The 15,269-nt window shown below is 36.4% G+C and overlaps 1 protein-coding gene across 6 annotated transcripts in view; it reads left to right on the top strand.

Moving 5' to 3' along the window:
- RAPGEF2 (Rap guanine nucleotide exchange factor 2) overlaps nucleotides 1–15,269 on the top strand; it is a 249,448-nt gene that overhangs the window by 66,676 nt on the left and 167,503 nt on the right. The gene's annotated exons all lie outside the window — the stretch shown is intronic.

The following is a 15,269-nucleotide window of genomic DNA, read 5'->3' as shown; positions in this document are numbered from 1 at the left end:
ACACACACACACACACACACACACACACACACACACACACACACACACAACCTCAACTTATTTTTTGTTGTTAGAACACTTAAAATTTTCTTAGTGATTTGCAAGAATACAATATATTGTTGTTAACTATAGTTTCCATGTTGTACGTTAGATCTCTTGAACTTAATTCTGCTAGCAAATTTTATTTCATTTGATCAACATCTCCCCAACTGCCCCCTCCTCCCCAGCCCCTGGTAACCACTGTTCCACTCTACTATGAATTCGACTTCCCTAGATTCTACATAGAGATGAACTCATACAGTATTTGTCTTTGTATGCCTGGCTTATTTCACTTAACATATCCTCCAGGTTCATTTATATTGTCATAAATTATATGATTTCTTTCTTTTTTAAGGCTGAATACACACACATACACACACACACACACACATATATCACATTTTCTTCATACATTGAGGGACATTTAGGTTGATTCCATATCTTGGCTATTGTGAATAGTGCCGCAGTGAACATGGGAGTGCAGACATCTCTTCAACATAGTGGTTTTATTTCCTTAACTATATAGCCAGTAGAGGGACCGCTTGATCATATGGTAGTTCTATTTTTAATTTTTTTGAAGTAACCTCCATACTGTTTTCCATAATGGATATACTAATTTGCATTCTCACCAACAGTGAGAATTTCTCTGTTCTTTACATCCTCTTCAATGCTTATATCCACTCCTCCCCTTTTTTAGCAGCCATTCAAACAGGTGTGAGGTTTTATCATTGTGGTTTTAATTTGCATTTCTCTGACAATTAGTGGTGTTGAACATTTTTTCATATACCTGTTGGCCATTTGTAGTCTTTTGAGATATGTCTATTCAGGTCCTTTTCCTGTTTTTTAATTGGATTGCTTGTGTTTTTTTTGCTATTGAGTTGTTTTTCTTATATATTTTGAATAGTAACCCCCTGTTAGATGTATGGTTTGCACATACAGTCAGCACTCCATATACTCAGGTTGTACCTGCAGATTCAACCAACCGTGGCTCAAAGATATTTTTTAAAAACCCATAAAAAACATGATAGCAGTAAAAACTAAAACAATAAAAGGGTAATACAGTATAATAACAACTATTTACATAGTATTGACATGGCATTAGATATGATAAGTAATCTAGAGATGATTTAAAGTATATGGAAGGATGTGCATAGGCTACATGCAAACACTATGCTATTTTATATAAGGAAAATTTTGGGGGGTGGGTTCTGGAAGCAACCCTTCATGGAACTGAGTGTCAACTTTATCTTCTCCCATTCTGTATGTTGTCTCTTTACCCAACTGTTTTCTTGGCTGTGTAGAAACTTTTTAGTTTGATGTGATCCCATTGGTTTATTTTTTATTTTGTTGCCTGTACTTTTGGGGTCATTTCCAGAACATTATTGCCCAGACCAATGTCATAGAGCTTTTCAGATGTTTTGTCCTATTAGTTTTATAGTTCCATGTCTTACGTTTAAGTCTTTATTTTGAGTTCATTTTGTGGATGGTGTGAATAAGATTTCTAATTTTATTCTTCTGCATGTAGATACCCAGTTTTTTCAACACCATTATTAAAGAGACTGTTCTTTTTCCCGTTGTGTGCCCGTGGTACCTTTGTTGAGAATCAGTTGACTGTAAATGGTGGATTTATTTCTGATCCCTCTGTTCCCTTGTCTACTTCTTAAGCTGTCTACTATTAGAGTGTTGCATCATTGTATTTTACTTTAAGACCAGAAGTTATCCAAGTAAGAAAACAAAAAAGAAAGACTAAAATGCTATTTTGAGTATGTTGTAGGAGATCTCTGCAGCCTGTCATATTTTGGCAGAAGCCAAAGAGTTACTGATACCCTCCTTCACCTGAGGCACCCCTCTCCTTAGGTTTTTATAACTAACTTGAAAGTGAACAGTAATAATGTTCCACATGCCAATGTTTGCAAAAGAAAGTGCTTACTATGTGTCAAGGCACTGAGGATTCACTTTGCAAATCTTAGATAGTTATTATTCCTATTTTACGGGTGAAGAGACGGAGCTAGGAGAGGGGTTGAGTGACTTGTTCAGGGATGCCAGGCTGGTAAATGAGAGTCAGATATTGAACTCGGTCAGTGTTGCCCAAGTGACTCATCTTAGCTAGTGGCCTGTCAAGCAGAGAGTGTGCAGGGGAATTGCCTGGCAAGGTACACTCTGATTACCTATCCTGTCCACAGCATCTTCCTACATAATTCTGCAAATTTTTGTTCTATTCCAAGGCCCAGAGTTCTACTAGTAGTTTTAGAGATATCTTTAATGTAATAGGAATGTCTCTTAATTTTTTTTTTTTAAGAGTCTTTCTTGGGAGAGGGTCAGAACACCTAGAATACTTTTTTTCCTGGAAATTTTCATAGTGAATAAGAGCTGGGAGTAAAAGGTAAATAATTCTGCAACTTTGCAGTCACCTCACTCACTCACTCAAATTGCTTAGTCCCAAGTTTTGTGGATTTTCATCAAGCAAGCATTGCCCTTCATTCTACCGTTCAAGACTTAGAGGCTCAAATAAGATAGGCAGCTTAAAAAGTTTCTTTTATGAAGGATATCAGATAAAACAGTGAACTACTATCTAGTAGCAATATAATTTCAAGTAATGATGAGAAAAAAAAAGGAAAGGTTACAATCCCATAATAAAGGAGAACTCTTAAGTGGAGTACATTGTTTATCAAAGATCTCAACTCATTGCCTTTACTCTCTTATTTTGCCACACACTAGTGAGAATTCTCCTGCGGACCTGCATTTGGAACCTTTGCATGAGCCTTCTTTGAATCTTTTCCAAGAAAGTATTTTATAGCTTCCTTTTCCTTCTTCCTGAATGGGTCTTGTAGTTCTTGGATGCAGTAGCTGATAGACAAACCCAACCACCCTTTATAACACTGGCTCTGATGCAACACACATTTTAAGTTATGCACAGGTATTTTAAGAAATGTGAAGTTGGGAACCATTTTCCTACCTTTCCTTTTCATCTTCCTTTCTGATTGTGATGGCTGCTCTGCAGTAATTGACTTCATAGGATGTTCACTCTTACCACCCCAAGGGCTCTTTGCTTCCTTCTGATTTCTGGAGAATCTTGGTAATGAAGAGAGGACTTTAGATGTTGGGGGTGGGATGTTAGAGTATTGATGTTACGAAGGTAAAGGTCTATTTATGAATGTGGTGGAGTCTGTCATATAAATCACATGTACAATTTTAAGCTATAATGCATGCATGCTATATCGTCTAAGTGGGGTTGGTAAAACAGTTATCACTAGGGTAAGTAAAGTGAGATTCTTAGCTTCAAAGGAGCATTTAAAACATGTACTGAAAGGTGAGATACTTCAGAAACTATGACTAACTTGCTGTCCCTTCTAGTGGAGCACTTGATTAGAAAATATATATATTTACATATTTTTAAGCCTCTGATTCTTCTTCAAAATTCAGTGATGCACATTTTCTATAACTGTCCTCCTCTGCACCCTTTCCCTGAATGTTTATCTGATCAGGTAAACAGTTCTTCTTTGCCCTTTCACCTTTTATGATGGTTCTAAAAGAGATCAATTTTCAACAGACCTAAAATTTCTTCAGCATTTTAGCTCTTTTCTGACCAATAAAGGTGAAAGGCTTTAATTACATATGTGGATTATTCTCATTTGCTTCTCCTGTCCTCTTGAGAAATACAAAATTTGAGAATAAGTAATACTATTGGTGGTTGACTCCTTGGTAGAACATTCAAGATGGGAAAAACAGATGTCAAATTATTTTTGTCTTTTGTCCTAGAAAAGTGGCTGCAATGAAATTTTCTGTATTTAAAACCTGCTTCCATTCAGAGAGTACTTCCTTTTTGCTAAGAGGCAATAAAGAACTGGAGTCCTCAGTGACCTATTCTGTTTTGCTTTTATTAAGACTGTCTAAACCCTGCTACTGTAGGACTATTGAGATATGTACAGTGAGTGTTCAGAATGAGTGCTGTTGATAGTGCCTCTGGAATTAGGCTGGTATTGGAAACTTGAGGTTTCCTGAGGGTGATTTGTGCAGACTCTGTGGCCCCTTGTTGCAGAGATAGTTCAGTGGAGTGATGTATAGCAGCCCCTGTCTGTCCACCCCGAACTCAGCAAGGTTTCTACGAGGTTTAACTGGAACCAGACTGTATTTGGGAAATAAATTGAACACCAAGCTGAAGGTTTTAACTCTGTCGTTAGAGGAGAATTTCGGGGGAGGGTGTTTGGTTGATGTTATTTTTTTTAATTGAAATTGAAGATAGTTCAGGAATCATTTTATTAGAGAGTGTATGTCTGTGTCTCTGTTTTCTGTGTGTATATGCAGCTGACTTACGTTTTTGGTTGTTTTAGTCAAATGTTAATTTAAAATGTAATCATTCACAACCTGCTAACTTAACGATGGAGAAAACCAATGGAAATGATTTTTTAGTGTGTTAATCTATACCTGTAAATTAAAATTTGACTACAAATATTACCGTCTGAGAGTCTATTAAAATAGGATATGTTTAAAACGAAGTATCTTTTATTAAGTTTATTTTTGCTGCCTAAGAGATGTGAATTCTGGGAAGCTGTAGTCTTGGTGCTGTAATACATTGTTCTGAAAGGGAAATATTTACACGGATTCTTGAAAACAGGAATTGCAGACTGATTTTGGATACTTTCTATTTTCTTCTTTGTTAACAAAATGAGTTTTAGGTGAAAACTAAATTGTTGCTTCTTCTAATGAAAAATTCTAATCTTCACAAGTGAAACTTGCTTACACGATCATTTTCCCCAGAGACATGGCAGTAAACACGGTGCATAGTATGCATTTTACGTTGCTAAACATAACACTTGTTTTGTAATCATAAAAACTGTCTTGTGACTTCTGTTGTGACTGTTCATTTAACTCTTGCGTTTTCTTCAATAAGAGATAAACTTTTTGAGAATGCAGATTATAGATGATACTTCATCTGTCCCTTAAAATTTATGAAGTACTTTGTAGCTTCTTCAGCTCTTGTCCCTTGACACATGACTGCTCTGCGGCTCCCTGACACCAACTTGAATTAGAGGAGAAATGGGATAAGAGAGTGTTTTGTTGTAATTTACAAGTCCATTTGTAATTTTCATGGCTAATTAATGAGGTAATTATTAATCATCTTTGTCTCAAGTTTAGGAATTGTTCAAAAACTCAGTTTGAAAAAGACTGCCTTTTTCAGTGTAAAACAGCTGAGGACATTTTATTTTTGATTGATTTGTTAATTTTTTTCTTTTAGAAAAACCAGAAAAGAAACCTGAAGAAGTTTTAGACAAACTGGGAATAACTTGAGTCTTTATCTTGTACTTCTAGAATTCTTTGTACATTTTTTTTTTTTTCCTCGAGGGGAGGAACAGGGTCTTGCTCTGTTGCCCAGACTGGAGTGTATTGGCACAGTGACAGCTCACTGTAGCCTTAACTTCCTGGGCTCAAGTGATTCTCCTACCTCAGCTTCTCCAGTAGCTGGGACCACAAGTGCGTGTCACCACGCCTGGCTAATTTTTTTTTTTTTCTTTTTTCCCTACAGAGATGGGGTTTCCTTGTGTTTCCCAGGCTGGTTTCAAATGCTTGGACTAAAGCAAGCCATTCGTAGGTTTACTTGTATGGCTGCACTCAGCCATATGTTTGTCTTATAAAGTTATAATGCTTAAGAATCTTAGCCTGGAGAAATATGCAAGGGCCTTATTAGCCATGACCAGTAATGTCATTATCAGGTTTTCCTGGGCTTTGACATGTTAATTTGAATGAAATCACAATCCTAGGAGATTTTCTTTCTGGTGTAAATTAACAGTATTTTGCCTCCATATGATTTAGGGTTAAAGTAATTATTTTAACTCTAAGAATTTTTTTTTTTAAACCATACACTCTGCTGTGGATTTTTTTTTCTTACATTGTTCATAAGAATGTGATGATGTAACTCTGGGCTATGAGTGACTGAGATGCATAGAGCACCTCAGCAGGCTGGTGATCTGACATTTTTGTTTTATTTGCTCTGGTGCTTTACAAAGATGTGCGCTGGGGAGGCTGGTTTAAAATAAACATTTCCCTGCTAAGGATGGTAGAAGTTAAAAGTTTTCATAGGAGTGCTGATGGACTTGTTCCCGCATCCTGCCCCTTTTCTTTAGGGACACAAAGAGAAAGGAATCATCATATTCTTTGAGATGATCTTCAGAAATGCTTTAAACCCCCATCTCTGTGTAAGGGAAGTGCACTTGTGATACCAGTGACTGCTTTTGAGTTCTAGGAAGGATGGTTGGTCCTGGCTGCCACCTTGTGGTTATTTACAGAATTGTTTTAGCCAGTATAGGTATGAGTTTTCTGAAGCCGGAACACCCAGATTGAAAACACATTTCCTCCATTTCTTTCTCTCTCTGTCCTCAGGGAGTGCTTAAAGTCATGCATACCACCACCACTGCAGGAATGTTGACTTTTTCTCTCTTTTCACCCAGGGCTTTCATTGTCCATTGCTAGATGCGGAGCTGACAAAGAGATGTAAGAGAAGACAGAGTGTCTGTGTTCAAGGTGCTTCTTTGATCGAGGACATAAAATACAAACCTGTTAAAGTGACAACACAGAGCATGTGTGAAGTGCTTAATGTGAATGGTCAAGGTGGTAAGAACTTTAGAGGCTCAGAAAGGAAGAGTTCACTGCCAGTGTTAAATGGAGTCTTGGAGCAGTGCTTTGTACATGGGAGAGAGGAGGAGGGAAGAGTGTATGGAGGGACTTAGCATTAGGCTGGACCCAAAGACTGCTGGTCATCATGTGGGAAGGGTGCAAGAGGTTGTTGGTGTTTGGCTTTCATTCCTGTGTGGGGAGCCTTGGGATGAGGTGTCTGAACATGGTATGCTTGAAACAGTGTTAACAGTTATGTGCTCTGGAGGTATACAAGCACCCTCTGCCCCCACCCCAAATGAAGACAGCATTAGCCTTGTTTGGGAAGTTTGTGGGTAAAGTTATTATTAGTCTTGCTCCTGCATGACCTTTAATGTAGTTTGTGAACCTACCAGAAATACATGCTCTATAACACTGTACAGGATGAGGTTCTGTGTGGCATATTTTGGGAAATACTGCAAAAAAGTGTTGAAAAGGATTAACCTGACAATATACTACTGATGTATTATATTGAATTACTTCAATATAACAGGTTTTCTTCAAATGATACTTCAGTTGTGTGGAAGTATCATTTGATACTATTTAACTATATTTTAGAAGAAGATATATACAACACTTTAATTTGTTTCCTAATACCATCCACAGATAAAAAAAATATCCAGGAATGGTGCTAAAATAAATTAGGTTTTCAAAGACAGTTTCAGTAACTTCATTATGACTTGAAACTTGTGGGAAACCTCTTATAATTTTAAACATTTTAAAGAGTGAAGTGTAAATATTATAAGGAATGTTTCAAAGGTAGAAAGTCTGTGGGTCCAAATGTTAATGGAATGCATGCAGAAATTTTTCTAATGACTTCATTTTAAGTGTTGTAAAACAAGCTTGAGCTATGGAAGGTAAACTTAACATTAGTGAGTAAAATACTTGCAGTTTGTTGTCCAGCTCTGCCAGTGTTAAAGTATGTTCCTAGCCAGTCATTCTTGGAGGAAAAATTAAGTGGCTGTTTTCAAATTGGAAAATTTTCCCATTCTTCTCATTCTCAATCTTAAGGATATGAGATTTCATAACAACGTCATTTGGAAAGTATATTTATAACAGATGTGATAAAATATGTGTCAGGTACACTTCTCTTTAAACCTAATATAAAAATCTGGATTTATAAAACAGACAATTTAGGGGCCCTTTATAAGTTTTGTAAGAATTCATTTGACTTTCTTTTGGCATACAGATACATAATAAAAGGACACATTAGTCTGTAAAAATTCTGATATGTATAGTAAATATCTCAGGAATATTTTACATTTTATATTCTTAGGATTACTTGTGCTTACATTCAGATCTCATGGTCAGTAAACTCAATCACCCTTTTTTCCAGAATCTGATTGTGCCCTATGTTGTACTGAAACTACGTGTAATTTTAGCCACACAGCCTAGTTGCATAGATATTATTCACCTTGTTTTGCAAATAGGGTCTCACCAACAAACCCAGGGTCATACAGCTAGGGAGTGGCAGGGATCAGAATTTGAACTCTGCCCCACCTGACTCCAAAGCCTGTATTCCTTATTACATCCCTCTCCTTCTTAGGATAGTTCTTTTATATGTTTTAGCTCTCCTAAATAAAACATTGCAACTTAATCATACCGTATCAATAAACGGAATGAACCTTGCAGAACTTTGCCCTTTCTGCCCCTCCCCTATTTGGCTATAGACATGAGTTTGAGCATTGGATAATCTAGCTTTTAACCCCCTTATTAATAATGTTCAAGACGTAACTCTCTAATTCATTGCTAGTAATCTTTTGCCCAAAAGGATAAATTACATTTTTAATCTTTGCAAGTTCCTCTCTCTGATGGATCTACAAGGAAGAATATTTGTTGGCATCAGTACAGTTCTGGTCCTGTGACCAGTGTCACTTTAAGCAAGATGCTCCTTTCTCTTCTTCCTTACTTTTAAGTCCATAGGCATTTACCACTGAGGCCTCAACCACCACAGGCCTGCTAATTATCACACAGTCTTGACCTTAGTTTCTCTGACCATTAAAATAGGCCTTTTAAAGGAATCAACCCACTTCCAAATACAGTTAAATAAATAGCTTCATATATGAAACAAAACCCCTTTTAAAGGAAAAAGATGTCTTTTGCCTTATGGTGCAATGTAACATAATCCGCCCGCCCCATTATTTTTTGTTGTGTCCAAGCAGCAAAGAGTCTAGAGGATAGGAGGGAATTTACCAGCATATGGTATGGGGAGGCAGTCGGGAGAGTGAGGTGGAGAAATAGTAATCTGCTCTCAGTTCTCCAAATGTCACATTAAGACATACTGTACATTTTTAGTGAGCTCTTGATGCTGGCAAACAAATGAAATTAAAAGCTAGTTGTACGTGAAATGTAAGTTTGCTACAAAGCCCATTATGTATTCTGAATGCACCTCTAAGGAGAAATTAGAGAGCCCAGGGTATGAGGTACTCTCCTTCTGACTTCTTTCCTATTAGGGTGTATAATTTTTTTTTTTTTTGGTGACTGAATCTTGCTCTGTCGCCCAAGCTTGAGTGCAGCGGTGGAATCTAGGCTTACTGCAACCTACTCTTCTCGGGTTCAAGCAGTTCTCCTGCCTCAGTCCCCCAAGTAGCTGGCCTTACAGGCACACACTACCACGCCTGGCTAATTTTTGTATTTTAGTAGAGGCGGGGTTTCACTGTGTTGCCCAGGGTGGTCTCGAACTCTTATCCTCATCTGCCCACTTCAGCCTCCGGAAGTGTTGGGATTACAGGTGTGAGCCACCATACCAGGCCTAATGCGTATTATATTAACAGACTTTGAGCAAGAAGATTGACTTTGGATAGGTTGTGAACAGTCACTCTCCTAAAGTACTTAAAGGATGCGTTTGGGTCTTGAATCTGGTTTACATTTGGGACAAAAAAAGGGAGTCTGTTTTTCATGGGTAATTTTTAGTCCTATAGGTCTATCAATATCTTTGTCCACTGTGCTACTGTGATTTTATAACTTCTCCTTTCAAGTAGCAACTATTTTTGAAAAAAGGATGTCCTTCCTAGGGTAAAACGAAAGGCTTATTGTTTTAAAAAATGCAGTTTCCTGATTAGAGCAACATGTTCCTGTTTGTTCTCAATGACTAGAGAATTTGGGGAAAAAAATAGCTTACATTTTTTTTTCAGAGTCCTTTAAAATAGTAATAGTCATGTGGATTTCGTTTGTCTTGGGAAGTGCAGTGGGAAGGCTAGAAATTTTTCTGTTTGTGTGTCATAGTTTTTTGACCAAAATGGAAATTGAAGCATTCTAGGTAATTTAACTCTCTAGCATTTTTTTTGTGTGTGTAGTTGTTGGCTGAAATGTCATTTTATGACTGTTTCTTGTTTGTATAGAGAAGAAAAGAATCTAAGAGTGTAACTCCCTGAAGGCCATGCATTTCTTTGTACATCTTAAGAGAAAAGTCTTGCTCTGTGATGCTGCATATTTGGTTGTCACTGATGGTTGCAAATTTCAGGTTGGTTTGAGGAGCAGGACTTCCTCAGCACCCCATTCTTACTCACTTGCCTTTTTGAAGTTTGTTTTTTTTTTTTTAGCTGGTAAAGGCAATTCCATGCCAACTAATAGATTATTTTAATAAAAGTCAATGACTAAGGGGAAATAAAGGTTGAAACTTCTGTGTGAGAAGTGACGGTGGAGAAACAGGAGTGACCACTATGGGCAGGAAAGGAGTAGAGTTGTTCTGGGGCAGGGCAGAGCTGAATTGTTTTGCAGTGGCTTTTCATGCACTCAAATCTCCTCCCTTGCACTCCTGATTTCGTTTCTCTTGGTTGTGCTGCCTGAAATCTCATACCACTTAGAGGTTTGTTTGTTTTCTGGAAGTACAAATGCTGACAGACAGTTCTTGTCCAAGTTTTAAGGGTTTCTACTGATTGTGTTCAGATTGCCTGCCTTTAGTTTTTAGATTAGGGCATAGTGAGCTGATATGGGGCTTGGGTAACATGAGGTCTCTGGAGCTGAAAGATGATGTTGTGCCTATTTCAAGACATTGCTTAGTCCTGCTTGCTTTTAGGAAAGGACAAGAAAACTTGTTTTCCTTTTTGCTTTTTGTTTATGCAATCTATGGTAACTAATATTTGGCTGTTGAGCTCTTGATTGAAGAAAAGCTTAAACATAGATTCCTCCTCCCTTTGGTTTGAGTTTCTTTTGCTTATTTCTAGTCAGTTTTCTTTCATTTTTCAGGGTCCGAGAGCAGAGATTTCTTGATGTCTTTGCCATAGTTTCTCTGTTTTTTTCTACATACCCAAATCCACGTTGGTCATGTTTGTATTACATAGTGAAACATTTTGTGTTGTCTGCTGCTCCTGTTAATACAACTAAGAACTCATAAGTTTAGATGGAATCTATCTGTAAAGCCATCTAGTTGAAGGTTCCATTTATAAGAATAATGGAGTCTGTTCCCCTAGTTTATAAGCTCCTTGTGGTACAGATCATTTAAAACAAGTTTCTTTTGGGTTGGTGTACTGTAAGACAATAGAAGAAACTCTGAATGTAATTGAATTCATTTAAGAAGTTTATAGTCTGGTTTGAGATATAAAATACAAAATGAAGCATTTACTACACGGGGTCTTCTGATTTTGTATTCCTTGAATGACACATTTAAAAGCACCCTTTAAAAATCATGATTATATGAGGTATGAATATTTTATTTATGCAGGTACATATAGAAGGAAAAACTACTTTTTAAATTTGTTCATGCAGTAATGGTGTAATGTCTGTCTCTCAGTTTTATGATACAGGCTCAGCAACGACTTCCTGATTCATTTACTTATGTCAGTTACAGGTGATAATATTCCATTTATCTGTACATTTTTATTAACTAATCAATCTAATTTGTATGTTGTGATTATCCATATTATCTTAAGTTAGAGAAATAATGGTTATTACTCAGATATATTCTATAATCATACAAAGTATACATTCATACTTAAAATTGTTAAATCCATTATCATACTAACACACATAATGTGTATGACATAACTTATTGAGGAGCGTGGCCCTTACACAAATATGAAACTCCTTAATGTTAAAAAGGAACGGATTATTTAAGTGCTGCTTAATCAGTGAACCAGCTTTTTAACTTTTGATTTTTTGGGGGCCAGTCGAAGTAGGAGAAACTTTGTTATTTCAAGGCCTGTTGTTCTCTTTTAAGGCCTTAAGGCTATTCCTCCTTTGATTCTGTTTTCAGTCCTCCAAATTCTTGCTTCTACTGTGTTTCTTAGACTTCTCTGTCCTTTCCAGAAATAGCTTTAAAAAAATCTTATTCTTTCTAATACTCTTCCAAATATACTTCTTTGGTCAGCGAATTTATTTGCTGGATGGTTAAATGAATTTAAATAGTCTTTTCTTCTTAGATAAAAGAAACTTTAGGCCTTGGACAGATTATAACAGGTTGACAGGTAATTTAGGGAAAACAGTGTTAAGACTTTAATATTAGAATCAGAATATAAGCTCCTCAGAAATGGGAAGACAGTCTTTCTGTACTATTTAACAACTTCAAGTAATATACAAATTCATAATATTTAAAGTAGAATGGTGAACTTTAGGATTATCCAGAAGGATCTTTTATTATAAATGTCTCATTGAGATATTGTTATTGGCTTTCCTTGAATGCAAATAGAACCTTATGATTGGAGCCCGACTGCTTTTCTAAAGAAGAGGTTTATTAGATTTAGGAATGTACACTTTGTTAACTGGATAGAGGAAGCAATTTTGTTTTAGTTTTCTTATTTGTATTGAACTTATGGGACCTATTTTTACATTTCAGTCTTTAAATAGTTTTTTTATTTTTATTTTTTGTGAGACAGAGTTTCTCTCTTGTTGCCCAGGCTAGAGTGCAATGGCAAGATCTCAGCTCACTGCAACCGCCGCGTCCCTGTTCAAGCGATTCTCCTGCCTCAGCCTCACGAGTAGCTGGGATTACAGGCATTTGCCACCATGCCTGGTGAATTTTTGTATTTTTAATGGAGACGGGGTTTCACCATGTTGGCTAGGCTGGTCTCAAACTCCTGGCCTCAGGTGATCCACTTGCCTTGGCCTCCCAAAGTGCTGGGATTACAGGAGTGAGCCACTGCACCGGGCCTCTTTAAATAGCTTTTAAAAGACTTCATGGAAATACCAGACACAGATGGATAAAATGAGAGGCCATCAATTTATTTGAAAGTTGTCTGAGGATGACATTTTAAATTCTTAATATTGATATAAAATTTAAATTGGAATGACTTAAAATTATAAATCGTGTCTTAACATACCATAACATTGTTTTAAAGTCTAAAACAGTCTAAAATATTTTAGAGTGAAAACCTTCTTCGTCTCATCTTGTCTCTTCTCTTTTCTTTTCCTTTCTTCCCTTTTTTTTTTTTTTTTTGACGGAATATCACTCTGTTGCCCAGGCTGGAGGTCATTGGTGCAATCTTGGCTCACTGCAAGCTCCTTCTCCTGGGTTCAAGTGATTCTTCTGCCTTAGCCTCCTGAGTAGCTGGGATCACAGGCATGTGCCACCACACCCAGCTAATTTTTGTATTTTGAGTAGAGATGGGTTATCACCCATGTTGGCTGGGCTGGTCTCAAACTCCTAACCTCAAATGATCTGTCAACCTTGGTCTCACAAAATGCTGAGATTACACACGTGAACCATCATGCCTGGCCTTAGTACTTTCTTTAAAAGGTTTCTAATTCCTTATCTAGTTAATCTGTGAATTATTGTCATCTGTGTCCTTGTTATATAAAATTCAGTTGCACACAGAGTTCTAATTGTTCCTAAGTGTTCTCCTAAAGCTACAAAAAAATTTTTTTTCTTAATTAAAAGCATTAACATTTAACCAAGAGAGCATGGCCTATACACTGAAAAGCACAAAAACAATGTTAAAAGAAATCACAGAAGACCTAAAAAAATGTATAGACATCACATATTATGGATTAGGAGACTTAATATTGTTAAGATGGCAATACTACTCTAATTGGTCTGCAGATTCAGCGTAACCCTGCTAAAATCCCAACTGGCTTATTTGCATATACTGACAAGCTAATGAAAAAAATTGGTTGAAAATGCAAGGCACCTAAAAGAGCCAGAAAAATCTCCTGTGAAAGGTGGAACAAGGTTAGAATGCTCACAATTCACAGTCTCAGAACTTAACTACCAAAGCTGCCTACTCAAGACAGTGTGGTACTGGCATAAGAACAGACACGTAAACCAGTGAAATAGAATTGAGAGTCCTGAAATAAACCCTTTTATTTATGGTCAATTTATTTTTTCAATAAGCATACCATCACAGTACAATGTGGTAAGGAATAGTCTTTTCAACAAAGAAGTCCAGTACAACTGATGCACATGTAAAAATAATGTTGGACCCCTACTTCACATTTTATACAAAAATTAAAATGGATCATAGACCTAAATGTAAGAGCTAAAACCATACAACTTTTAGAAGAAAATACGGTAGTAAATCATTGGGATCTTGGATTAGGTAATGATTTCTTAAATATTACTGTAAAAGCTCATGCAACAAAAGAAAATAAATTGGACTTCAAAATTAAAATTTGTGCTTCAGAGGACACCATCAAGAAAGTAAAAAGATGGTCCATGGAATGGGAGAAGATATTTACAAATTATACATCTGAATAAGGACCTTCCATCTTGTACTGTATGTATAAAGGTCTCTTAAAATTTAATGATAAAAAAGACAGATAAACCAATTAAAATATGAACAAAGAATTTGAATAGACACTTATCCAAGAAGTTATATAAATGGGCAAAAAAGCACATGAAAAGAGGCTCAACATTCTTAGTAATTAGGGAAATGCCAATCAATACTATTACACACGTAGTAAGATGATTAAAATAAAAAGAGAGATAATAACAAGTGTTGGTAAGGATGTAGAGAGCTTGGAATCCTCATACCTTGCCTATGGGATTATAAAATGGTGGGGTGACTTAGGAAAGCAGTTTGGCAGGTCCTTAAAGAGTCAAACGTAGAGTTATCACATGAACCACCAGTTTCACTCGTAGGTGTATATACCCATGAGAATTCAAAATGGTGCTCAAACAAACACTTACACTTGAGTTTACAGCAGCATTATTCATAATAGCCAAAAAGAGGGGAGATCCTAAATGTCTACCAATTGATAGATGGGTAAACAAAATGTAGTATATTTCTACAAGGAAATAATATTTGACAATAAAAAGAAAAGTACTGATACATGCTAAAATATAAATGAACCTTGCAAACATTGTGCCTGAGTGATAGAAGCTGTCCCGGAAGATCATGTATTCCATTGTGGGATTTCATTTACATGAAATGTCCAGAATAGGCAAACCCAAAGAAACAGAAAGTAGATTAGTGGTTGTCAGGAGCTTGGAGTAAGGGGCAATGGAGAATGACTGATAATGAGTATGGAGGGTTTTTTTGGGATGGTTAAAGTATTCTGAAATGAGTGATTGATTGATTGATTGTACAACAAAACCACTGAACTGTTCACTTTAAAATGATACATTTTATAGTATGTGAATAATCAGTAAATAAAGCTGTTAACACTTGAAAAAGGAGAGGATTATTTTACAAATTTCTTAAAATAAA

Source organism: Sapajus apella, unplaced genomic scaffold, assembly GCF_009761245.1.
Source record: "Sapajus apella isolate SASKATOON/1434 unplaced genomic scaffold, GSC_monkey_1.0 scaffold67, whole genome shotgun sequence".
Taxonomy (NCBI): Eukaryota; Metazoa; Chordata; class Mammalia; order Primates; family Cebidae; genus Sapajus; species Sapajus apella.
Note: the sequence above shows the minus strand (reverse complement) of the source record. Positions and strands in the feature narration are given on the sequence as shown.